At 42.1% G+C, this 25,281-nt stretch overlaps 1 protein-coding gene and 1 long non-coding RNA gene across 2 annotated transcripts in view; both read right to left on the bottom strand.

The window, feature by feature from the left end:
• Window positions 1-8,323, bottom strand: part of SLCO3A1 (solute carrier organic anion transporter family member 3A1) — a 137,794-nt gene extending 129,471 nt beyond the window's left edge. Inside the window, exon 1 of the mRNA XM_040569570.1 lies at window positions 8,306-8,323. The gene's annotated coding sequence lies outside the window, so the exon portion shown is untranslated. The remainder of the gene's footprint in view (window positions 1-8,305) is intronic.
• Window positions 8,324-11,025: 2,702 nt separating this feature from the next.
• LOC121076174 overlaps window positions 11,026-25,281 on the bottom strand; it is a 31,402-nt gene continuing 17,146 nt past the window's right edge. Inside the window, exons 4-8 of the long non-coding RNA XR_005823380.1 lie at window positions 22,609-22,752; window positions 21,890-22,180; window positions 18,892-19,082; window positions 13,785-13,873; window positions 11,026-12,812 (exon numbers count right to left, since the gene is read on the bottom strand). This is a non-coding gene — a long non-coding RNA (uncharacterized LOC121076174). The remainder of the gene's footprint in view (window positions 12,813-13,784; window positions 13,874-18,891; window positions 19,083-21,889; window positions 22,181-22,608; window positions 22,753-25,281) is intronic.

Raw genomic sequence — 25,281 nt, 5'->3', positions numbered from 1 at the left:
CATTACCTGATAGACACGAGAGACCTGGCATGCTCAGCTGTTGCCCTTTGCTCATTAGCTGCCAACATCTCCCTTGCATGCTGAACTTCAGCTCTTTGCAAGTTCTCTAGCACCTCTGGGTCACAGTGGGTGTCAATACAGCTGTCTGTCCTAGGGCAATGGTCTCCAACACTGATGGCCCAAGGCAACAGCACCAAACAATTAGTGAGGAGAACAGTCTGGTAGCTGAGTGGTCATGGTTTTAATGAGGTGCGTATTGGTCTTTCAGACGGAGCACCTCACGAGATACACATCAAATGCTACCTGAGGCCTCAGATGCCAAGGTTTTTGCATGAGGTCATGAAAACTGGGCTCATCACGTGTTTCTGCCAATTCATAAGGTGGCTGTTTTCCATCAAGAAAAACTGGTTCTTCCACCAAAAGAAAAATGAAAAAAAAGCCATTGTCATTAATTCTCTTTAGATTAGAAAATTGCTCATCTCCTTCCTGTTTATTTAGGGACCACTGCTATAAAAATTCTGATGTTAGAAGGCTAGAAAGGTCTCTATCTCTAGATAGAGAGATTCGGAGACTAATTCAATTAACATAGCTAGACAGATGCTTTGCTGCAGATGGATTTTATAGCGTGTTATAAACACGATAGATAATCTAACGGACTTCTTAATGGGTGAAAATAGAACAGCGTCTTTTAAAACACTTGAAGATTTAGAATTATGGCAGGACAAGTCTTGCAATTCCCTGCAAAAATAAAGTTTTGGAATTTGCTGGTCTCGCCAGTCAGCTTTTGGAGGCAGAGCCAGCCTGTGCTAGGTTATGTGCTAATGGCAGCAAAGCTCTGAAAACACACGTGTAACCCACCAAATGTGTATCTGGTGACCCATCTGAGCTCCCACACATGCTACCACACTTACCACTATTCAAGCTAGATGGTTTAAAACTCTTGAATACATATATGCACATATATATGCAAGTGCCATCACGCATCATGGTCATGTCTTAGACATCCTGTTGTAGGAGTTTGTCCAGGAAGCAGATATACTGCTTGCCTGTCAGAAAGAAAACAGCTGCTATAAGAATCTAACTTTAATACTAATTATCTGAAACATCTGGTTAGTTAGTTTATTGCAGCAGAATACAATTATCAGTTAAATTGTCGTCCAGAGGAGACAGAATGCCTGGATTTTTTTCTCTTCTTTATTTTGTGCACTTCCACTTATCTTCTTTAGAAAAAAAATCCTCCTGTATTGCTCTGCTGGAAGAAAGAATGGAGGCCTTGTGTCTCCAGCCAAGTACCTTAGTAGACCTAAGCTTGCCTCCTGTGAACTTTTAACGTACCGCATTCCTGAGGGATCTCAGTCGAGTGCTTTAGGGATGGACAAGTGAACTGTTTGGATTTAATAGTTAATTATTGTTATACCCAAACAGTTTTTCTGATCTAAATTGACCCAGCTTTAATTACTAATGTGTGAAATGCTAATGTTCATGGATTATCATTAGCACAGAAAGGACTTTGTAACTAGAATAGTCCCTTTTCCTTAGGGCTCAATAGTTTTGTCAACACAATTCTCAGCTATTTCCCTGACCAAAGCAAGCATTAACAACTCCTCCCCACCCCTCATGATAATTTAAATTAAATTTCTTGCAGTCATCCTGTCAGATTTTCATAAACACTTGAATAGCTGGGAGGCAATGTGCTGTCATAGATAAGGGTGAACACTACAGACTTAACAGAGTTGGCTCCCCTGAGACATTCTTGCTATATCTTGTCTGCTGGACATCTCCATGTTGAGTACCTGTGGGTTTGTGTCAACTTTCACCTTTGGGTAACCTTAGCAGCTGAAGTTTTCTTGATCTATCACCTTCTTAAAACATTGTTTTATTTTTTTATTTTTTCCCCTTCCTGTTTATGGTTAACCTTAATGAAATTTAGCTATTTAGTCATGTGTTTTGATACAAGGCAGGTGTAACTTCTTTCATCTATATCTAGAATCACTACCTATGGTTTATGGGGTTCATGACTAGCACGGGAGAAGAGCTATGAGGAATGATGGCCTTAGTGAAGCACTTAACTAAAATCCCACACCTCAAGGAGCAGAAGTGCACTTAGAAAATCCAAACGTAACCATCAAGCAGTGTTGGTAACAGGAGGAAGAACAGGAGAGTAGTGACTTTCCTTAGGTAGAGCTGGTGGAAACCTCTTTTGTGAAATGTACCAAGGCAGGCGTCTCTGACATTAGGCATCTCTACAGTCGTCATTAGAGCCATATTCCCAAACCCTCCAGATGTATTTTACAGTCCAGGGAGCTAATGAGTGCCTCATCCAGTTCAACCACACTGGAGCAGCAATGGGCACCCATTGTACCTGTTCTTGCTGAGGATGCAGCACAGAAAAGCAAGGAGAGGTGCTAAGAGAAGACAATGGTCTCATAGGACACACATCAGTCCTGTGGTGTGAATTAAAAAAATTCAACAAAAGCAGTGCTGCAACCCTAAATATTATTTTATTTTTAATTTATTTATTTGCCAAAGCTGCTCATTGCAGGGCTCTGAGCATTTTCTGCAGGGCGACTATTTCATTGCTCTCCTCGACACTGCTGTACACTGGAAGCTGTTATTAGAGTTTGATACTCACCCAAGTATCTAAATCCTCACCCTTCCCTGCAGCTATGGTTTTATGACAGGTGTTTGTATAGTGCAATATTAGGGCTCCTCTCCTGCCCTGTGGTCCCGGGTGCCAAGCTAGTTGCAAATCACTGTTAATTTGGCGTAATTGTGAGAGCTACAGAGGAATATTATCTGGAGAGCCACCTTCGGGGCACGCCTGTGGCAGTCTGCTGGCTTGATGCTTGTTCTGCCCTTTCACCTGGCAGAGTAGATGCTACCACCTGGCTGCTAGGAGGTCATAGCGCAGCATTAGGTGCTGGAAAATAACGTTCCTGAGAGGTCTGCGTTCTGCTTTATTCAAAATTATGCCTGTGAAGTTAAAGTCAGACACAGCTGTCTCGGATATCACTCTCAAACTACACCCATCTGGGTTTCTCTCTGGGACTGTGCAGCCATGTTAAGGCAAATTTTCATTTGCTTTAAGCTATTTGGATGAAAAGAAAACTCATGTGCTGCCAAAATGGATTTGCATGTAGCATAAATCGTGACTCCTCAGCACTGTATCAGCACTCCTGCCTTGTCTGAGCAAAGGCTTGGATGTAAAGGAAATGAGGAATAACTTCAGATATGTTCAAAGAGCAAAGAAGAACACATAAATAAGAAACCCCAAGATGCCAGACAAGAGGCTTTTCCTTGGGATTTCTTTGAAATTGTAATTCTCTGGTGCAAAATCTTGTGGGTCAGCTGGCACGGGAGGGAGGTGACAGGAGAGGATTTTGATGATCTACCAGTGTAGAAGGGGAGTATGAGTATGCACATCAGCCAAGTGTGTACAGCAGAAGGGAGGGTTGAGATTGGTACGGCATGTAGATGGATCAGCAGTCATCATTTCCAAGATACCACGATGCCAGCAGTTTTAATGCTATTTCTTTCTATAAACACTTCTGACTTTACTGCCTTGCTATTTTGAGTCCTGCTGGAGACTTGGACTCATTAAAAAGGCATTTCCTTCAGACAAGCTGATTAGATAGCTGTTCCTTCCCCCAGCTGATGAAAAGCTGGAGAACACCTTAGTGAGACTAAAAATTGCAGAAAATTAAGACATTATTTTAACAAGAGGTGCTGGTTCACCTTGAAATCTCCTACTATGAAAACAGTTAAAAAAAAAAAAAAGATTTATAAATGCAAGAACTGGATGACTTGTCTACAATCTACACTGCATAAACCTGGCTCCTAACCTCTAATTATGGTTTTCCCAAATAAATGAGACTCAAATCTGAAGGGAGCTGAGTAATCTCTAATGCCATTGACTCCATGAGACCTGGGGGCATGCGACGCTTTTACAAGGAAACTAAGCACCCAGCAGGATCATGGTCTAAATGGGAATCAGAATGACTTTTGAATTAAAACAACGTGATTTAGCAAGCACAGTATAATTGTGGAGTACCTGCAAATATTGACATCAGCCTGACGCCTCATTTAGTAGGAAAGTTAATTTGCAGAATCAGAAATTGAAAAGCAAATTACTGGACAATAGACTACCACTTTCCTGATTGTTAATTAGCATCTCAAAAGGAAGTGATTGTCCAAACTGTAAGGTGGTACACAAGAAAAATGTTTAATTTCTTTATTGTAAGGATGAGACGTTGAAGTTCTAACTTCAGGAGATAATTCTATTTAGTCAGTCAAAAAAAAGGGGGAGGGGGAAGGGTGGATGGGAGTGGGAATTGTTATCTGTTTGTATTTTACAAATTGTTGTGTATTTATGAAACAACTAAGATCCCAATGGCAGGAACACCTTATTACAAATATTCTGCTTTCCTGCCACTGTCACACTCTGGAAAATGTTCTTGGCCAGACTCATCCGTGGCTGATGATGCAGCAGAAGGCAATGTTCCCTGGAGTCAGTAAGAATTTGTCTTCCAGGTGGCGGGGTGGTACAAGAAGTGATGGTGCCATCTTTTGTGTAGGAAGTCACACCAAGCTCTGACACAGTCACAGTTGCTGGTGATACACGGTACTTCTGCCCAGCTCTGAGCATCAGTCTTAGTGCGTCAGCCCAAAGTTCATCCCTGGGATTACATTATGGCCCTTTACTTTTTTTTTTTTTCCTCCCCTCTCCCCCTTTGCCCCCTTTCAACAACCACTTTCTACCTCATAAGTAACTTCAAGTAATAGCAAAATGCAGCAGAAGTTTATAGGCAAGTTTTCAATGTGTTTTGGACCATGGGGGCTGTAAGCGCTTTGAAAGCAGCTAGGGTTCTAACCAGACACTAAACAGCTATCTCCTTGCTAGATAATAATTTGAATACCCAATACTTCTAAATCACATTGGCTATTTAATAAAGAAATTATTTACAGAGATACTCAATAGCATCTTGAAATCTAGCCCTGTATGCACAGCCTGACTTCCTGTCGAGCCTTTTATTTACTGTCCACGATGATATTCTCTGTGGATCTTGAACTTTTGCATGAATGCTTTCAATCTGCCATTCATGCTTCCTTTACTCAGCGCAGTCATATTTTGTTCTCTGGATGTTATGTGCAGCATGAATCTGTCTTATGACACTAGTCCCTGAGTTTATTGAAATTACTGGTGTATCTATTTGCAGAATAGATTTTATCAAAATTTCTGACCTGGTAGCAACCTGTCTTAGGGCTTTGCTGGATTAGCCTGGATCTTCCCCTTGGAAGTGACTCTCTGGTGTGATTTTCGCAGTGAGTTTGTAGTACTAGAGAGTCTGTAATACACGTTGCAGCTGCAGGTGAAAGACCTGCCATGTACCACTGTGGGCGATATTCTGTCAAGCTAAGGTATGATCTTCATGGGACAGTTTTAAGCTAAATATAGAGCAGATAATTTTAAAAAGTGTCCTCGCTGTCTATGAAAGAACCAAGACAATCAGCAAACACAAAGTAGGAGCAGTACAGGCAGAAGGAGGAGGAGGTGCATTAACAGTGTCTGTTGTGCTGTTGCACGCCAGCTTCTCCTAAGGAAAACAGCTCCCATAGGCCAGCTTTTAGGTTTTTTTTTGGCCAGAACTGGATTCTCTCGCCCCATCAACTGATGCATAATACAAGTTCAGTTCAACAGCTTCTTCTTAGCAGCAGCTAGCAGTGTTGTTGGATGTTACCTTATATACTTATGTAATTTCAGTTGAGCTAACGATGTAAAAGAACACCCTTTTGTCACCTTAGCTATACCGACACGTTCGGGCACCATAAGGTCAGTCACCATCTTTTTGGCTGATTACATATCCCTGAGCTGAATAGTAATCTTGTGGGTTTACCTTAATAAGCTATGATGTGCCTTCAAAAACTGGCAGCAATGTGAGAATATAGTGAGCATTTTTGCCAAAAATAAATGTTTTCCTTGTGTCTCATACTCTGCTCTAAGAGCTTGTAGTAGTTGACTTCCAGCATTCTTGACAGCCTTTGGTCCTCAAGAGGTTCATATACAGCCTAACGGGAGCAAGTAGAGACCCCAGGAAAGGCGTTTGATAATTTTTTGTAATGTTACTTATTTCATTCTGGAGAACAGTGATTAGTCCTCACTGTGCTTTATTGCTTCAACTTTGAGAGGTAGCAAAATCCCTAAATTCCTTTGAGTCTGTGAAAGCACGTGAGACTGAAGTGTCTATAACACCCTGTTGTAATAAATAATGTTGGAGTATACTAAGTGGCATTTAAAGCAACGATCATCTGGCATAAACACTTGAACTAAGTGCGAGACGACCTTTAGTGAAGGCACTACAATAGGCTGCGGACCGTGCTGCTGATTTCTTGGGGAACTGTAGGCATCCAAGGACCCTCGTAGTCCTGCTGCAGCTTTTTTTGTCTTTAAGGCCTTAGCTGCAGGAAATTCCTCTTATGAAGGACCCTTAAAGCAATTGCTATGAAGGAGTCTAATCTCTCTGAAGTAATGATAAAAATGCAGGACTGAGGAATGCAGAGGAGACGGGAGTTGTTGACCTCAGTGGAACTCAGATAAGTCAGTGGAAGATAAAGAGAACTGCACTGACCTCCAATATAAAAACAGGGCAGTGCAAGGAAAGGTCAAAGAATTAAAACAAGTCATCTGATAGCACCTCAATAAGACAAAGAGTTTCTCTACTTGACCTTTAAATAAGCAAGGCCAATTGGGGAAAAAAATGGCCAATTCCTATTGCTTTATGGTAAACAATTGAGCCCACAGTTTTGGATGTTGTAATAGAACAGACCTCCTGTGACTGACCCCTCAGCAGAAAAGCAGGATATGAGAGGAGGGTTTTGCTAAAGGAGATTTGCAAGCCTATTATCTTGATGCTTCTCAAACACAGCCCCATCTGAATCCAATTCTAGAGCATTTAATGAACATGGAGAAAATGGAACAAAATGAAGAGCAACAACAAGAAGAGGAAAAGTCTGACAGATTCTTATCAAAGCTATTTTCCTGCTCCACTTTTCATTGGCATTTTAAGAAGAAAATAATTGGGTTACAGAAAATGCCCTGAAAGCTCCAGCATGAATGTTTGCTGTTTAGGTAGTATGACCTGCAGGTGAGCACTCAGCAGTTAGTTTCCATTTAAAAAGAGCCACAATTTCTCTCTCCTACATTTGCAGAGCATGAAGAGTTGTCCGCAAGCGAAGAATGACATTCTGCTAATGCTGAGGGGAAGCATGGCAGAGAATAGCATGGCTAGTTCAAATGAATGAAAAGATAGTTGATCTCTCCCTACTCATTTAAATTTCCCTCCCTTCTAGACTAAGAAACCAGCTTCTAATACAAAAGATGGGGCATCAAGAGTTTGGACACATTCCCCCACTAAAATTGTTTAATTTCCCAGGGGAGACCATATGCATTTAAGAAATTTACTGACAGGGCCTAACCTAGTGAAATAAATAGTCTTGAAAAACTGTTTTCAGGGATATTTCCCTGAGTTTAGTGGCATTTGATGTCATAAAGCCACCACAACCATTATTGTCACTACAAGGGTAAGAATTATGTCCCATTGCTAACCCCAGCTCCCTAATTTCTTCTTCTGGTCTGCACAGGAGATACATGAGTAATGACATCCACTTGTGAACATCATCCAGTATCAACCTTCACAGCTGTATCTTGGCTTCCTTTCTGGCATTCAAAGTGTCTTTTTCTGAAAACATCCTGACTATCAATTACTGAGGATATGTTTGGCTGCATAATTATGGATGAAGGACAGTTGTACAGAGGGCAACGTATATATCAATGATAATATAAAAATCTCACTGTAAATCAATCATAAATGTCTCTTCAATGATTTATGACCAGTATGTGGAAGCTGAGAGACAGCTTTGAATGTAGATTTTGTTATAAATTATTTCCTAGAATTTTTGTCCTAAATGCAATCAGTTACTATTATTAATAGTCTGCGTGCATCACACTGAGGCAAAATAGAGTACAACATCTTAAGACAATAAATAACATCAACAAACTTTTTTGTACAACTTCCTCCATGTGGATATATATCATTAGTCTTTTCCCAAGCAGAAGATTCTTGATTCTTTCCTGTCTTAAAACCAAAGAAAAATTGCAGTTCTGAAACAGCACAGTGAAGTTGTACCTCTGCTAAGAGGAGGAGAATCAAGCTCTTTTCACAAACAAACAAATAAATAAAATAAAACATCAGCTTTCATAATATTCAAGTTTGTTGTCTTACATAAATTGCAGCAGTGCTGAACTGACCTGTTGGGATCAAAGTTCCAGAGGTCCCACTCTCCCAAGTTCAACCTCTGTCTCCACTCTTCTCTTTGTAGATACTCATTTACCACCTGCACCATACGATATGGTAACGATCATTCACGGATTTTCACTGCAGTCATTCAATTACATCAACATGCTTTTTCTTGATCAAGCTGAATAGACCACCGATGAACTAATGCTGCAGTTTGCCAGAATAGCTCATTACCTGATCTGATCAAAGTATTTATATCATATTTTCCTTACTGTTGTTTTTAGTGAGAGATGCTTTCCCCATAATAAATGTGCATATTTGTGTGAAACATTTTGTTTGTGACTTTTTTTTACTGAAAGCAGTATATTTTGTTTACTTGATTTTCTGTCACAATTATTCTTTCAGTAAATAAAAACTATGATGTTGATTTTCATACCTTTTATCTATCTTTTCCTCTGTGTTTATCTGAGAAATTCAATGGAAAATGTAAAAACATATCCATTCTAAGCTTTAAAATGGAAACTGAGACATCAACATTTTTGTCAAATTGCTTTTCCTGTCTTGACTAATTAGCCAGCTGTAAGGGCAGAAAGTATCTTATAGCTCCCTGTGTATTATGAATTAGTGTAATACTGCTGACATTACCCAGGGAAACCATAATGGTTTTCACATCCTACTGAGCTTTTTGTGGTTTTATTTTTCCTAATAGCAGCATTAGAGGGGCACATTTACTTGCTTGACCTGATTTATGAGTACATTTTATTTGTGGGGAGATTAAATTGTGGTGGGTTGGATCTGTTTGGGTTTCCTCGATAGCCTCTGATTAGTTTTGGTACAGGTAGCCCTCGCAGTAAATCGGGTGTCTCGGCTGATCGACAACGAAGTGAGGCTGTGACTCATTACCTGGTAGACGAGCCTTTGCTCGTTTGGTAACTCATTAAACTGAGGAGATTATTTACAATATTTGCAGCCACCCCAGCCATGGTGGCACTTAGGGCACTCAAAATTTCCATATAGAGTGTGAAATATTTGATAGTTCATAGATGACTCATTAAGATCTGAACAACTTCAAGACACGCTTTTCTGAGAACATCTCATCTGGGTGGTGAATGTGACCGTCATTGAGCTCCAATGGTCACCTGGCAGCACGAAGAATGTCCCCTGCCTTTGCCCAAGGTTAATGTACGTGAGGTTTTCTTGGAAACTCGGTATCTCTGCAGTTCTTTAACCTGCACACTGAAGTGCAACAAATAAAGTGCATCCCTAAAGACATGCAGGTCCCAGCCTTGGCTGCCATGCTCATTTTTTTTGGAAGCCGAGCACGTAAGTCATGCAGAAACTGCACAAGGACAGGCTTCAAGCTGGAGGTGGCATGAGGGCAAGATAGTGCCCAATGCTTGCGGAGCATTTGAAGTCACTCCTCAAAGAGGGAATTTGTAGCAGCAAGTTTAGTGGTCAATCATCTCTGTTAATAAGCATCGTCAAAATATTTCATTAAATTTCTTTCTTTTTATCACGTTTTGGTGTTAATGCTAATAAAGTTTTAGTGCTCAAATACACTCCTCGAGTCCATGAATTGTCATGCCATTCTTAAAAACTCACAACTGTACCACTGCATTTACACTTCAAGAGCAAAACCAATCCCAAAATTGCTGTGTCCACCTTTACAGCCCTGCCAGGAGGATCCTGGCCCTTCTCTTTGTCATATTTGTTTTATTGTCACTTGGACATCTAGTCTGTCACTCGGATGGCAAGCAATCCGAGACAAGGTCTGTACTCATGTTTTCCATTAAGTGGCGAGCACACAGCGGAGGCAGAGGGGGATATTAAATAATAATGACAATAATAATACATCTGATAGAGTTCAGTTCCGCTTTAGCACTAAATGGAAAGCTGAAAGCCTCCCTATGGATCTTTTCCATCTTGAGCATCAATGATTGTAACAGATGCATCAGTTTTAAATCAGCGCCTTGCATGATGAATAATACTGATCCATGTGGTTAGGAAATCTGGGCCTAACTGGCACAGTTTGGTTAGCTGCAAATGATGCTGCCGTCTCTGCAATATAACCTATAAAATCTATAGATGGGGACCCCTTTTTTAACTGGAGCAAAACAGTGTAGATTTCTTGAAATGGCAGAAGTCCTTTACCTCCAGCTTGATAGGACTTTGGTGAAATAAAAATAAAAACAATGAACAAAAGACTTTCTTTCATGATTTAAAAAACACCTGCAAACAGGAAAGGATTAGTAAAAACCAAAAGAGGAATGAGGAAACAACTGACGATGAAAACCACTGATCCATTTAAATACAGATGAAACGATCTGGCAATGCACTGGGAAGGAATATTAAACAGATACAAGCTATTAATTTTCACTGAGGGTCAGCCTGGGAGCTCGAGTAGCAGACAAGGTTCAAGTTAACCCTTCACAGCAGGGAGGACCTCACCATAAATCACAGGTTCTTCCTGAGCTCACAGACATTGCGATTTGGGGTCAATTGTGTTTAAGGTGCAAGGAGGCGTACGTCTTCCTTGTCTCCTACCAGCATTGTGCTCTACATGCCAATCTCTGCTGGGGGCTGCTGATACAGCTCCTGTAATATCTGAGAAATGTTTTGGATGGGTGGTAATGTTTGTAGAAAGAAGGGACCGTTTGGAAAGTGGAAAGTTGTCAAAAATTACCAGGAAAGCTAGCAAATGACAAAATCAGGATGAAGAAATATTGATCCCTCTCTTTTATTTCTTACAGGATGGGGGGAAAGGCTGTGTGGTGAGACCAGTCTCCATGAAAAAATGCAGTTTCTGCTATTAGGGCTCCTCATGGGAGCAGAGATCTTCCAGCTCATAGGTCAGCATCATATATTGCAAACTCCCTGCCGGCTGGACTCTACTGGTGGTTTTTAATGGCTACAGAATTTGAGCATCTTCCATGTTGAGCTGAACAAACTTGGAACTTGTATAAGACTTCAGGAGGTCACTGGCTCATCTTTAGTTTTGCTCAGTTTTGTTGGAGAGGAAGAACGATGCTGGGAAAATATAAACACTTAATGTGAGGAATTTCAGCCTTGATGCATTCATTCTGATCACTCCTCCTACAACAGAGCACTTACCACCTCTCAGCTGCCTAGCCTGCCAACTTTTTGTCCTTGTCCTTAAAAAAAAATAAAATAAAAAATTAAACTGCACAAGAAATCACTGCATTTGTCCACAGGGGACAATAAATGCCACTCTACTCATACCTTACTACTCCTTCAACTATTCCATTCCCTATTGCTAAAAATAACGATGTGAACGCCTTTACATCAGTCTTTTCTATTATGATTAAGACTGTGCCAGTCATAAAGGTCACCATAAGATAGACTACAGACCACGAGTCTCCACCTGCCAGTGTGACCAACACGTTAAACATTGGAGTGCAGCTTGGTCAAGTGACTAGTCTAGAGTGAGAAATGATATCAATACCCGCTCTGGTGAGAAATGTTAGAGATGAGCATCCACTGTCAGCTGTATTCAGGCGGCTGAGGGTCTGGAGTGCCCTATTTTCATGTTTGTAACCTAGAAGTTGCCTTAAAAAATCACCCCTGAAACTCAGTAGCAATGGCAAGTTACTCCTGCAAGCCTGTCTTTGAGTTTATTGAGGTATTCCTGCTGGGAGGGACCTGCTCTGCCCGGCTGTACTGGGGAAGATTTGGGTTGCTTCTGCCTGTGAAAATCCCTCTAACAAAACTGTTGTAGCTGGTCAAGCGGGATTGTATTTCTATCCCTCACAAGAGAAATATTCCAGGTATAGCTAGATGCATTTTTAATGATCCAAATGGAAGTCGTGTGGAAAAAAAGCCCTCATGCCCCCCCTTTTCTCCCTTCCCAACCTTTACCTCTCTCTGTTGTGTCATATCCTTCCAAGACAAAAGGCTTGTAAGTAAAATATATTGTGCATAAATCCTAACAGTAACTGCTTTTCATAACGAGATCCTTTAACCACGTTTGTAATGTGTTCAGCACCAAAACACACGGCAAATCTGTCAATGGCGATTTCAATAACCTCTGCCACCATTATACCATGTTACATCTTATTGAATCTGATTTAACCATAGGTGTTTATAGAGGGCAGGTTGATCTCTGTCTCCATAACTATTTTTCAGTTGTATCATTCTCTGTTTGGTCTTTGAAGGCAGCTCAATTTTCTTCTTCTACATTTTATTTTGCTTTCAAAGTTGCCTCAGTCAAGCAAACAAATGGGAGTTCAGACTGATCTTATTTCTGTTTACAACAGGTTGATCTTGAGTTCAGAAGTATCACCGTTTAAAAAAGAACTGAAGTTTTAGTCATGAATACTGGAGTGTGTTTTATGTACAACCTTCTGGTTTTGGAAACAAAGAGAAAAGCTGAAGCATTTAGCAAGTATGCTCCTTGAATATGTATTTTCCAGATCAGCCTTAAAGGCAGCCTCTTCTTCACAAAAGCAAATCCAATACTGAAGCTGTAAGTCCAGACACATTCTAAAAACTTGGCCCTGTCTGAAAAGTAATTAATAAGAAGAAATAAAATTATGTTTGTGTAACCTTTCCATAGAAGACACCTCTAATTGGTACAGATATCAGTGCAAAGAGAAACACTCGGAAGAAGCTTTGATTACAATTCACATTGGGACACTGCTTACTAAAGGGCAATCACTTCTTTCATTAATTGCTTTAAAAATAAGATTTAGAGAAAGCTGCTTATGAAATAATTATGGGACTCTAATGATTCCTGTTGCAATCTATGGCAATGTTTCCATTGAGTTCAGTGGGAGAAAGTTGTATCCTCTCTTTCAACAGCAGCAAGCAAAGCCACAGCTTGGATCAGCCCATTTATTTCGTCTGGGTTTGATTTTAAGGAAATTGGCTGCTGAAGAGGTGAGTGTGGCAGAGAACTGCCAAAGCTGCGGGTCTGGTTCTGGCAGCTGAACGGAAAACACATGCATAGCAAACACCTCAAAAAGTGCAAGAGAGAAAATTAAGTCTGGATATGTTTCATCTCTCCAGGCAATTTTTCTTCCTAGGTTACAAGAATCTATTCTTTTCGGTTGTTTAATAAAAAAAAGTCACAGAGTGTAATTGTTAAAACGAGCGGTGGGAAATGCAACAGCCTGACAAGAAATTACATGTCTTATTTATCTCCACCTAAGTTGCTCCTCCAGGAGGTGCATGCTGGTGAAATGTATTGCATTCGAACGTGTGCCTTCAATGCTTGTCAGAATTATTTCCCCATGGCTCTGCAGCAGTTTCTTCCCCACCGTTAAGTCCTGTAGGTAAATGCAAACCCAGGCCTGGACTACCTGTGGGTTGTACTAGAGCCTTGTTTCCTCCCCTGCCCTTGCTATTAATGCTGAAGCAGGAATGAAGCAAACGAGGCAGAACTGGAGTTCTGTGGGTGGCCTCCTGGCTGTAGGAAAAATTAAATCAAAGCTCAAGGAGTAGTTATCCCTGGGGAAGAGGGTTGGTGCTTACAAGCTTTCTCTGTAGATGCTTGAAAAACTGCCAGAGCACGATGCACAGTACGCAGTCCAAGATCAACGGGCTTTGGCTGGAGTATAGACCTGGAAAGGTATGACAAGAAGAAAATAATATTTGGGGTACATTTATTTCATGGAACGTGCAGTGTAAAGTCAGATCCTGATTAACCAGATTGGAATTCTTCTGTGCAATGATTTAACAGGATACTGATGTGCCGATAGCATTTGCACTCGGCTTAGTTAATGTTGGTACATCACACTCCTGTCCTACAAAAATACGCTGGCTTTCACAGACAGCAATCTGAGGGCATCAAGGGTCTTCTGGGATGGATGGCTTCTTCTTCTGAGGAACTTAGCTACTATTTTGATCAGTGCAGTGCAAAAAACCTGAAGGGAATTTAAATTAGATTTAAATTATTTCTTCAATTTTGCCATCCTTATGTATATTGGGAAGAAAGAGAGCAAGCAAATAATGAACAATATTGCAGTTATACCTTCAGAGCGTTTGGCTTATGTAGGGCAACTGGGCCAGCAGATGGTGAATGCAATTTGATGTACAAAAGTATGAAATAACTGATCTGGGCAGAAGGATTAAAGTGATGTGTGTGTATAAATTGCACATGGATCACAAAAAGTATATTGGGCTATTATGGGAAATCACTGAAGCCTGAGCACAGATGCTGCAAAAGACAAGAAATCAAACTGCACTGGCACGGTAACAGAAACAAAGACAAAAGGTGATAGTGCTATTGTTTTAGTCTTTTGTGCATGGTGCACGCTTTGATCCGCTGGAAGGAGAGAGCTGCCTTGGGGCAAGGCACAGAGGGTTCTAGTTGGGAGCAGAAAATTCACAGAGACTGGGCTAACTGACACTGTAAGCTACCAGATGTGATTATAGAAAAATATCTTTAAGGAAAGGCTCCATCAGGGCGTTGCATTTCTTATACTAGCCCTCAACGAGACAGAGCATCTTATTAGTGTTGGCAAAGTGGGCCTGGGTGGGGAAAAAAAGGCCAGGCTGGCTCCTCCAAAGCACAATGCAAGCACAGAATGTGTAAAATGAGGACATGCACTTAAGAGTACTTAATGGGAAACACCAAGTTTTTAGTTGGTAATAGCCACTTAATCAAATAGGCCTTATATAAAGTCCTTCTAATCCTAGCTCATCAGCTGAAGTTATGCATCGCCAGGGTACTCCCAGGACAGAACTACAGTTTAGCTGGTAAAGAAGACTAAATGATACCAGGAAATTTGGGTGATGCTTCTGGTTGCGTTGCTTACTCCCTAAGGGGATGTGTGCACTGGTGGGGATCCCTGGGGACGTCCTGGCTGAGCTGGCTGCCAACATGGGCTGGGGGATGGCAGACACCGATGTGCCTGCATCGCTTTGGGAGCCCACCTCTGTCTCTGCACTGCTCCACAAGGTGCCATGTGTTCAATGCAGCCGGACATCCCACCCTGGATGCAGCCCTGAGGTGGCCACCTCAATGCCATGTGTTCAATAGACTATATGTACATTGAATATGCTACACCAGAACACTGTGGCCAGCCCTCCCATCCCAACCCAGAAACATTTGTGTTCCCTGCTGAGCTTTTCTAACGAACGCGTGGTGCCATGGAGTCCCTACTGATCTGAACTTATGTCTTACTGCCTTCATGCTTGGGGAAGATTATAATGTATGGCTGGCATAGACCAGCAGCACAGCACTGTTTTCCTTACTTCCTAGCTGGCTAGGTTACTTTTGGCCGGACATTTGGTGGGTGGAGAATTGCTTCAGTTCATTTCCCACCCGTAACCGAGCAAATCAACTCATTTAGGCAGAGCTCTGATTAGCAGACCTGATGTAGAGGCATGAGGAAGTTCTTATTTGCTTTTCTGTCTACCCACAGTCACACAGTCCAAAATCAAATTAAACCTTCACCCTAGAAATGTGTCTTTTTGTGCGATGCAGTTAATTCCTGCAAAGGAACCCAGAGTGCTGAGGAGTCAGAATGGCGCAGCCGTAAGGGCTGAAGTGCAGTAAAAACCTGACTTTTGGATTTAATGGCTGGAATAGAAAATAAGAGTACTGGAGAAAATCAGTTTAGGGCAAGTAAAAATGGATATTTCAAAAAAATAGTTTTCTCCAGCTTTGGATTATTTACCTTTATAAACTTTTCTCCCTTTTAAAAAATCAGTTCTAGGTCAATTTTTCAGTAAAAATTCCTGTCTCAGCATGAAGAGGCAAATCCTTTCAGCTTGAAAACCTACTCCTGCAAATGCCATGCCAGAAGTGAGATATTTTGTTTGAAAAATGTGTACGTGGAAGTTAGGACATAAGAATCTGCTCCCCTCACTTTTTCCGTCCTTCATTGTTAGCCTAAGTCAGCTCGAACGCGTAGTCTCAGTCCATCTGAATCACTATTAGGGGGAAATGCTCTTGCTGAAAATATTTCAGCTGGATTCTTTCCTGGAGCCACCAAATTCTTAGATCCCAGTTCTGTTTTGTCTTCTTTTTTCTTCCCTTCTTCAGAAATCTGGGGGCTGACAGATGGAAATGAGAAATATGCTAACTTGTTTGACTGTTTCTTGCTCTTTGTCTGCTCCTGCAGATGATCTGCACTGCCTCAAATCCCCAAACCTGCCTACATCTAGAAAGGAGGTGTCAAGCTGGAAGACAGGCCAGTAATACATAAGCCAGGAGCATGGGTAAATTTATAGTAATTAAGGTAGAGTCCTGAAACAAAAGCAACCCTTACGGGATAGGTTAGTATTAGTTAGCTTTAAAAGAAATTACAAGAGTGTGCTCAGACCTTATTGGTGGATATTCCCTGGGTAGAGAATACATAGGACATCTTAAGAGTTAAGCTGAAAAAGAAAATCTTCAGCAAGGGCTGTTTGGCTCATATGAAGGCCAAGAAGGATTCCATTTAGCAGGAGTTTTCTGGCTAAGAGATGTTACCTGCTCTCTTTGAACCTTTGCTGTTAGAGCAGAATTCACCAACATGCCACCTATCCAGCTGTCAGTAGACAGTAAGGACAGGCCTAGTACAAGACAGGCAGCGACCTGCAGGGCAGAAGTCCCACTGTTAGCAACAAACTGCCTGCACCAGCAAAGAAAACCCGTACCATGGTTGCCAAAGCAGGTGGTACTGGAAAGTAGTTGGACAACATATACATGACATGTGAAACAAGGCAGCAAGGAAAGGCCGTTGTCCCGAACTCCACCAGTCCGCACCTTTAACAGAGAAAAATTACTGATAATTGTTATATTTGGCATGTGGTGTCTTCTGGCTTTCTAATATTCTGTCCCTTCACCCTGATCTTGTGAGACAAAACGTGGTGTGACCCAGCAACTCTGGGAAATTCTTGCTGCCGTGCCTCCATCCCACGGCGGAGCTCCTCGTGGAGATGCTGACACAGGCCTAGTGGTGGCAAAGCCGTGGTGACGTCTGGTGACACCTGCAGCTCCTGAACAAACAGGCTGGCTCTCCCAAGATCCAACAGCTCAATAATACTGCTTCCTGGGCTGCACGTACTGCCTGGGCATGGCTTAATCCTCTCTGCATTGCACAGTGTGACCTCTTCTTTAGTCGCCCTCATTTGCCAGAATTTGTCCCTGCTGTGAGCCAGGTCCCTCGTGCGGCCCAGTCCTAGAGAAAAGCCTCGGTGCGTGCTGGGGCTGCAGAGGTAAGTAACAAAGCGTGTTTGCCCCCGACATGAAAAAAGAGAGAAAGTGAATTTCGTAGCTGTAATAAATGCATTCAAACCTGGAGTGGGGGCTGACAGCAATTCTGCTCTCTCAAGTGGCTAAGCTGGCCTTGAGCTCCTCACTGCAATCCACGGTGCCTCCAGCGCTGCTCTCCATCTGACGCTTCACCCAGACAGACCTTTCCTCCGCCCCAACCCCCTCCCCGAGCAGCACAGGCATGCTGGCTGCGACAGTGTCTTCTGATATTCAGAACAAGGTGCATTTCTGAAGCCTTTTACATCTCCGCAGCATCTCGCAGATACTAACTCACGTTAACTCTCCGGCAAGTTGACGCTGCTTGCCATAAATTCCTTTCTTTTCATTTTAGTGCAAAAGGTTGAAAGGAAAAGATGCTGGCACAGTGCTCTCGCTGGCAGAAAGCCAAATCAAGTGTGGAAGGTCCCCAACTGGTTATAATTAGAGATATAGATCATCTTCTCTCTCACTGTCAGTGCAAGAACCGTGTTTAGTATTTAAAGGCATGGGCCACAGTTCCTTATGACATTTTTCTTGTTCTCCACGGATAGCATCTTGCAAAATCGGATGGGTAAACAAATGTAATTAAGCAAATTTCTTTTGATTATTGGTCACTCTTTGTAACCTGAATTTAAATAACTGTACTACACGAAACACTAGTTTCATGAGTATTTTGTTTGTTGTCAGATGCAAAAATCATTTTTTGCCTATATCCAGTATCAATAAAATGAAGTCTGCATAGTCCCATACCCTGACCACACTCCCTGATGCCAACCCGGATAAAGCATCACTTCATCCAGAAGAAACAAACTGTTGTCGGGTCTGTCACCTTTAGGAAAAATATCATCCTTTTTTTCTTGCTACTGGCTTATCTCTGAAGTGCTTCTCACTTGAGTGACTCTAGTTTTGATGATTAATCAACCTGTTTTCAGGCACCTAAAAAATACCTTTCTCAAGCAGAAAAGGACTTGAATAGTAACTCCGGCAGCATCGTGCTTGTATACAGACCCGTTACTGCTGTTTGTTAATCATGGTGGTGTGCCTAGTGATTGGGTTTTGTAGTGTTTGGGGAAGTCTGAACTCTGGTTGAATCCATCCATTTATTGTCTCTCTTTTGAGCACATTGCTTAGTGATCTAATAACGACCACGGTTCAGCCTTTGCCTCAGCTGAAAATTGGCTTCAAATGAAAACTGGCTTCAGGTGAAAGCTGGCAGAATTTGACCTCCAGGCCCGGTAGTTTGGGGGAAGGTTAGGGGCAGACGTGAAGACACGGGATGATCTGAACCTCAAGAAGCCCAGCAAACGGCAGTTAAAAAACTGACAGCAAACAAATGCTACACTCAGGGCAATCATTATAAATGTATCCCTAGGGCTTATCTCAGGGAAAACCCACCTACTTGGCTGGATGTTCCTGTCTTTCTCCTTTTGCCCTTCGTTGTTTTGCAGCCACAACCAGCGCTGATTCTCCCCCTTTCCCGGGCTGAATTCAATCTCCCACAACGGCAGCTGGCACCACCTCAGCAGACACAGAGACGTTTTGGGCACTGCCAAGCCCATTCGCATTGCCAGAGGAAAGATTATTATCTGCTGAATCAATGAGACCTGTATCAAACTCAACTGTCTTTCCAATACCCCGAACACTTTACTGCTGCATGTGTCTGAGGAAATGGGAACTATTTAGTGATAAATACTGAGGTGCAATCTATATCCCATTGCTGCAGGTGTTGTATGCCCTAGGTTGTTTCCATGTGCATGGAAACGTGAAATAGATGCAATAGGTATTTGTACTTCTAGAGGCACTCATTTTGAGCTATGAAAGTTCAGAAAAAGACCTCCCCATCTGGAAATTAAGTAACAGTCACAAAGGTTAAAAAATCTTGAGTGACAAAGTTTGAGCTCTAGTTATAAAACAACTTCAGTGTTAGAACTGCGTGTGGAAATTTTCAGGTCACCCCAGCAAAGAGAAGTTTGCATAAGCTCCCTTTCCAGTAACACTTTACCCAAACCCCTGCACACACAAACTACACAAATGCTGGCAGGTGGCCCCCCGAGTAGAGAGAGCTGGCCACATGGCAGGCACCATGTGTGGGAAGTATACTTTGCCCCACACTGCTTGAAATCCCAAAGATTTCCAGAGAAGTGCAAACATTACGCTGTAGGTTGGCCATTTCCGCCCTATGCAGTAATCTGAGTTCTCCCTCTAACTTCTGCCAGCATTTTTAAGCAGGGCTGGGGCAGCCCCTATCTATAAATACTCCTCTTCCACACCGATATTTGAAATTCCAGCTGATCAAATTCTGTCTGCTACGCTGCTCTTTTATTTATTACGTATTAATGCTTTGCGATACCCATCTCATTTCTCTCCCTTCTTGTCACTGCTAGGTGAACCTCATTAGGACGCGCTCAGGCTCTGGAGGTTTAAAAAACGTGTGTTTTTCCCAAACCGAGAGCCCTGTAGCTCTCAGCCCATGGTGTTTCCAGGATGTGAAATAACACAGTCAGCAGGACAACATGTCAGTCACTAGCACAAGCCAAAAATAGCACATGCACGGCCAAAGTCAAAGGGCTAATATGGTGCACTTAGAGCAGATGTTTAAAAGCTTGTGCACGGGCTATATGCTTATTGGCCAGCCTGGATCAACTGCAAAAGGCCTTCGGGAAGTATTAAAACTCTTGGCTAGGACACTCTCGTCTCCGTTGGAGGCACTGGAGATTAGTCATTCTTAATAGTAAAAAAAAAAAAAAAAAAAAAAAGAAAAAGAAAAAAGCGCTAACCTGGGCTGAAGTCCTGCTCAGAGGTCTCCTGGCCCTGGTGTCATTCTTGTTTTGCGCCAAGTGCTCGTTAAATCCACCAGGAGTTTGGTCTCAGGATGAACTAACCAGGGATATTTATGGCTCAGGAGAGCGTTGTCTTAGGGAGAATGGGGGAGAAGCAACTGCTTTAGAAATGGGGAAAGTTGATAATTACGAAAGGACGAGATGGTAAATGTTACAACAACAAAATAAATATATTATTTATATAGGTGTATATATATAAATATATTAAAAAACACAATGTGTTAATAACACAATATGTTAAATAGTACCTGAGGAATGCTGGCAGGACTCAGAAAGCCCAGTGGCACTCCCAGCTTCATTTTGCTTCTAGATCAACATTTACTGAAGCACCAGATCCTGATAAGTTTTACTTCAGGCAATATTCAAGATTTTGCCATTTTTTCCCACCCAGTATCTCAAAAAAGCTCCCTGATGAGCAAACCATTTCCTGCCCACCTTTATTGTTTCTGCTGTAACTTTACTTTTGTACATTTTCTAGTTATAACTCTTGATTCTTTTGCCCTACTGCCATGGCAAGAAGGTGCCTAATGTGCCATCCACAGTGAGGAACCTCAATCCCTTCTACTCCACTTAGTGATTTTACAACCCAGCACATGATAACATAAACTAACCTGGGTGGAGAAAGCCAGCTTTCACCCTGATTTATGTACATTTGGAGCTGATTTCTTCAGTCACCAAGCTTTTGGCCAAGTAACACCATTTTTTTTTTTGTTTTTCCTCATCACAAGAAAAAATACCATTGAAGCCTGTCCTAAATGCCAGATTCTACAAGTAACAGGTGGGGAGTAATTACTTCATTAGCTTCCATGCCCTCCTTTCCACAACCATCAAGACCAGCACATTATAAAAGGGGTTAGTTGGACTCAACAGTGAATGAACAATTCAGTAGGGCAAAGAACAGAGAAGAAATAGTCTGGAAGAGGAAACAAAATAATAGATAATTTATTTATTTATTTTAACAGAAGTGAGCCACTTTTAATATTTTCTCTATCCTTGGTGGAAGCCAGATGAGGGAATCCACCTAGAAGTGATGCTTAATCAGAGTTCTGTGAAAAGCAAGTTTTTTTGCCCCCTTTTTTTTTTTTTTAAATAACCACTGTGGTATTAAAAATTTCACCCAAATATGTGATTTTTTTTTTTTCCTGACCTTTCTGGCACGGTTGTGTGAGAGCTCTACCAAGGGCAGAGGCAGAAGTCACTGAAGGCAGCGTATTGTGGAGCAATTTTCTTACAGAATAGGGCAGAAACTGAGAAATGAGCACTGGCTCAGCTGAAAAGCTCAGGTTAAGTGCTAGAACAAAAGCCCATTGAGGAATTAATTTGTAGATCTTGCAAAGAGTAAGGGAACGAAATCTTGCTAAATGAGTTATTCATATTTTTCCCTACCGGGAGTAAGCACAAGCTATTGAATTGTAGCACAATGATGCACTGATCTACCTGCAGTGCATTAACTGGCTCATTTATTCTGAAGCAAGGTTGTGGGTAACAAGGAGCTTCATTAAAGGCTGATCTCAAAAAAAAAAAAAAAAAAAGTGGCTTTGGGCCGCATTTACCTTTTTCAGGCCCTCCTGGGGGTACTGAAGTTTGCTAGAGCTGGGAAGGATGTTTTAGGAAACCTGGTGGTGTGGGCAGGCCAGGTGGTCTGTCTCCTGAGGGTGCGGATTCCTGAAGCTGCTGGTGCATTTTGCTCTTAGCAGCACATTGGATCTGGTTCCCTGTCATCAGCTGAGCTACCTACATTGTTCTGATTGGATTTGGCACCTGGAAAAAGCTTTCTTTCAAGAGTGAGAGAGCAGCAGTACTGTGTAGTGCAGCTGGCATCATCCTAGGAGTGAGAAAGAAGGCTGGCAGAAAACAAAAGTTTGACCTATATAGAAAGATCCATCTGTTTATGGGAATGTTCCTATATTTCTTAGAGTTAGCTTCTACACCCACTTTACCTGTTGGTGTTGTTCTGACAGCTTAACAGAAATTGTCTGGTTTTGCCAGAAAGGGTCTTTTTTTTCCCTGCTGCAACCCTTCTCCCAAGATTACTGCCTGAAGCGTGGTGCTGGGGAAGGCTGAGTCCCCCAGACCTACCGTCGCTGTATGGTTTTCAGCAGTATCCCGTGTTCCCTTAAGGCAGTTCTGCCCTTTTTTTTTTTTTTTTCTTTTTTTTTTCCCCCTGTCATCTGAACTGTTGTATTAATAAATAGACCTTTCCCCACACCAATCAGGCAAGCATATGGAATATGGAGCAATAAATGACAAAGCAGCCCCACATCTTTCATACCGTCATTGGCCTTCATGTCTTGCAGGAGAGAATTTCCTCCATCTGGTTTCACCATGGCTGAATGATTTTCAGTATTAAATGCAGGGCAAAAGTGAAAGATCACAACACCAGAATCCTCTGTACGTAACGTTACAAATGACTCGCCTGCAAATAGAATGAAATGTCAGAAGATGATATCAAATAAATGAAGATATCACCACAACTACTCATGTGGAGCGTAACGTCTCAGACCTTCTCTCTATTATTTCAAAGGCGCTCACATTTCAAAAGAGTGTTTTTTTTTCTCCTCATCACAGAGAAAACTGATGCTGTAGAATTGAAAACACAATTGTGGTGCATGCTGTGTGAGAAGCAGCCACTTGCTGCCTTGGAAACCTTGAAAAGACTTTGTCTCTGATTCCAGTTTCTCTTTCTCTCACCCTCTAATTATGTAAGCCCCACTCATTTGGATTTGGATTCAGCGTGCTTTTCTTCCTAGTATCCATTACACCATTAGTCGGTCGCAATGTCAGAAATGACCTGGTGGGAGGGTGAAAACCATCACGGGCTGATTGAGGAAGCAGGGTGTTGTTCCTGGATGAGCCTTCCTGTAAGTGGGATACAATGGAAGAGATTCTCTGTGTCAATTGTGGTGCCAGTGTGATGGCAACAGCCGCGCCGCCTGCTCAGCCATCGGGGTAGCTGAGCTGGTAATTTAGATGTAATTGGGCACCACTGAGTCTATTTAATGGGGCCCCTGATAAATAGCTCTCCTGCCTAATTGGTGCAGTTACCATAGAAGGGACTGGCCCAGAGTGTGGAGCAATACAGGCACCTTACTCCCACTGAAATCAATTATGCTGAAATCAATGAGAGTTAAACAGCTGAATAGCTTTAAAAATCTGGCCCTCGGTACACCCCAGAGCTATAATTTATCAAAACACCAAATAAATGGCATGCCTAGTTGATTTCAATGGGTGTGATAGGTTTATGGGAGTTAATACTGGAAAGCCCTCAGCTTTTAATAGATATTCCATGTTATTTCTCCAGAATCTACGTCTGTTGATGCACAAGTGCAATGAAAATGTGCTTGGGTCTGATTCTGCTATCAGGGTGGAGTACAGCATATCTTGATTTAGGCCACGAGGAGGGAGGGGGTACTGGATTAGACAGACCTCTACTCTCATCCCATGCAGTTCTTAGCAGGATGATTGCTTTGAGACAAAATTCCGAGGTCCTTGCCTCATCAAAGCTCACCTGAACATCACTGGGCACAAAACCAGCAGTGACATTGAGGATGGAGCCTTTTCCATACACTGCAGTGTTGTAAAATCATCTGCACACAAAAATGGGAGACTACCGTGAGTGCTCTAGTTTTCCAAAGAGAAAGATTATCCAATTAGGGTGAACTGGTGCTTGCTGGCATGATCTTATTGCTCTGTTACAGCTGCTAAGCAGAGTGAATTATATTTTTATAAATGTTGTACAGTGCTTCAGTGCTTTGCATGTTATTGTATGTCTAGTTAGCACCAGATACTAAACCATGCCTCAGTCCCTGCGTCCCTGAGAAACAGAGTCACATCAGGACTGGTACTGACCAGGTATTTGCTTCCGCAGGGGTCGGTGTTTAAAAGTGCCCTGTAGTTAATGGTGTACTAGTGAATGACTGATTTATGTCCCACTGTAGGAATACGTTGTGGTTCTGTTTGGTAGTTCAATCACAACACATTTAGGTCAAACTTTCTACCTATTCTTCTATTTCCTCATGCCCGTTGATCCTTTGACTTCAGAGTCTTTGTATATGTGTGAGTTGAAAAGAGATCAGAAATTCTTTTTCTTGACGTGAAGGTTGAGGTGGCAATATGCTGGATGGCCTCGGAGGATAAATGGCCAAACTCTGCCTTGCTGCAATGTCCCTAGGAAACCCAGCACCTTCAGGATCACAGCAGGGTCATTTACAGGCTCTGATGGATGAACTGAATTTGCTCATTTATCAGAGCATTTTCATGATGCCTCATAACCTGCTAAACCAGATGTCAAGTATCAGTCTTTTAGAGAGTGACAAATAATCTCAATGCTGAGATGACTTCATGTTGCTAATTGGGCTGCTGATGTGGTGTCAAAGACATCAGGTTTGGCACCCATACTTGATGACAATATGAAAACTCTGTGGTGATCTACATACTGGCTCAGTGACTGACTTTATTCTTTCCTGCTCAGAATAGCAGTATTTCCTCACCCCTCCAGTGAATGACATGTTTCTCACATTTTTGTGGCGCAGCTTGGTCAAAAGGCTTGAAGGTGTGAAAGAAAAGTAGCAACAAAAAGTTGCATCACTCCTTCCCAACATAACTCATGCTGGCACTGTTTATATTGTCCTTGTTAAACACGCCAGCGTGCTCTTGAGTTTGCCGTGCTGAGTGGCAAAATTTGCTCACAGCTGTGCTGCCAAGGGTAAGACAGTCCTTTTCTCTGCTCATGACACCCAAGTGTCTCCACTCAGCAGCCAGTTGGTTTGCCCCAGCCTTGAGCCAGGCAGCAGGCAATAAGGCGGCAGTGTAGTTAACACTGGAAACCTGCTCAAATGTGAGCTTAAGCCCTAGCTGCAACAGCATGGATGCGTCTTACTGTCCCGAAATCCTGCATTGGACTGAAGGCAGCTAAAATGCAAGTAGGTTCTGGTATCGGAACATT

This window comes from Cygnus olor, chromosome 11 (assembly GCF_009769625.2).
Source record: "Cygnus olor isolate bCygOlo1 chromosome 11, bCygOlo1.pri.v2, whole genome shotgun sequence".
NCBI classification, from domain to species: Eukaryota; Metazoa; Chordata; class Aves; order Anseriformes; family Anatidae; genus Cygnus; species Cygnus olor.
Note: the sequence above shows the minus strand (reverse complement) of the source record. Positions and strands in the feature narration are given on the sequence as shown.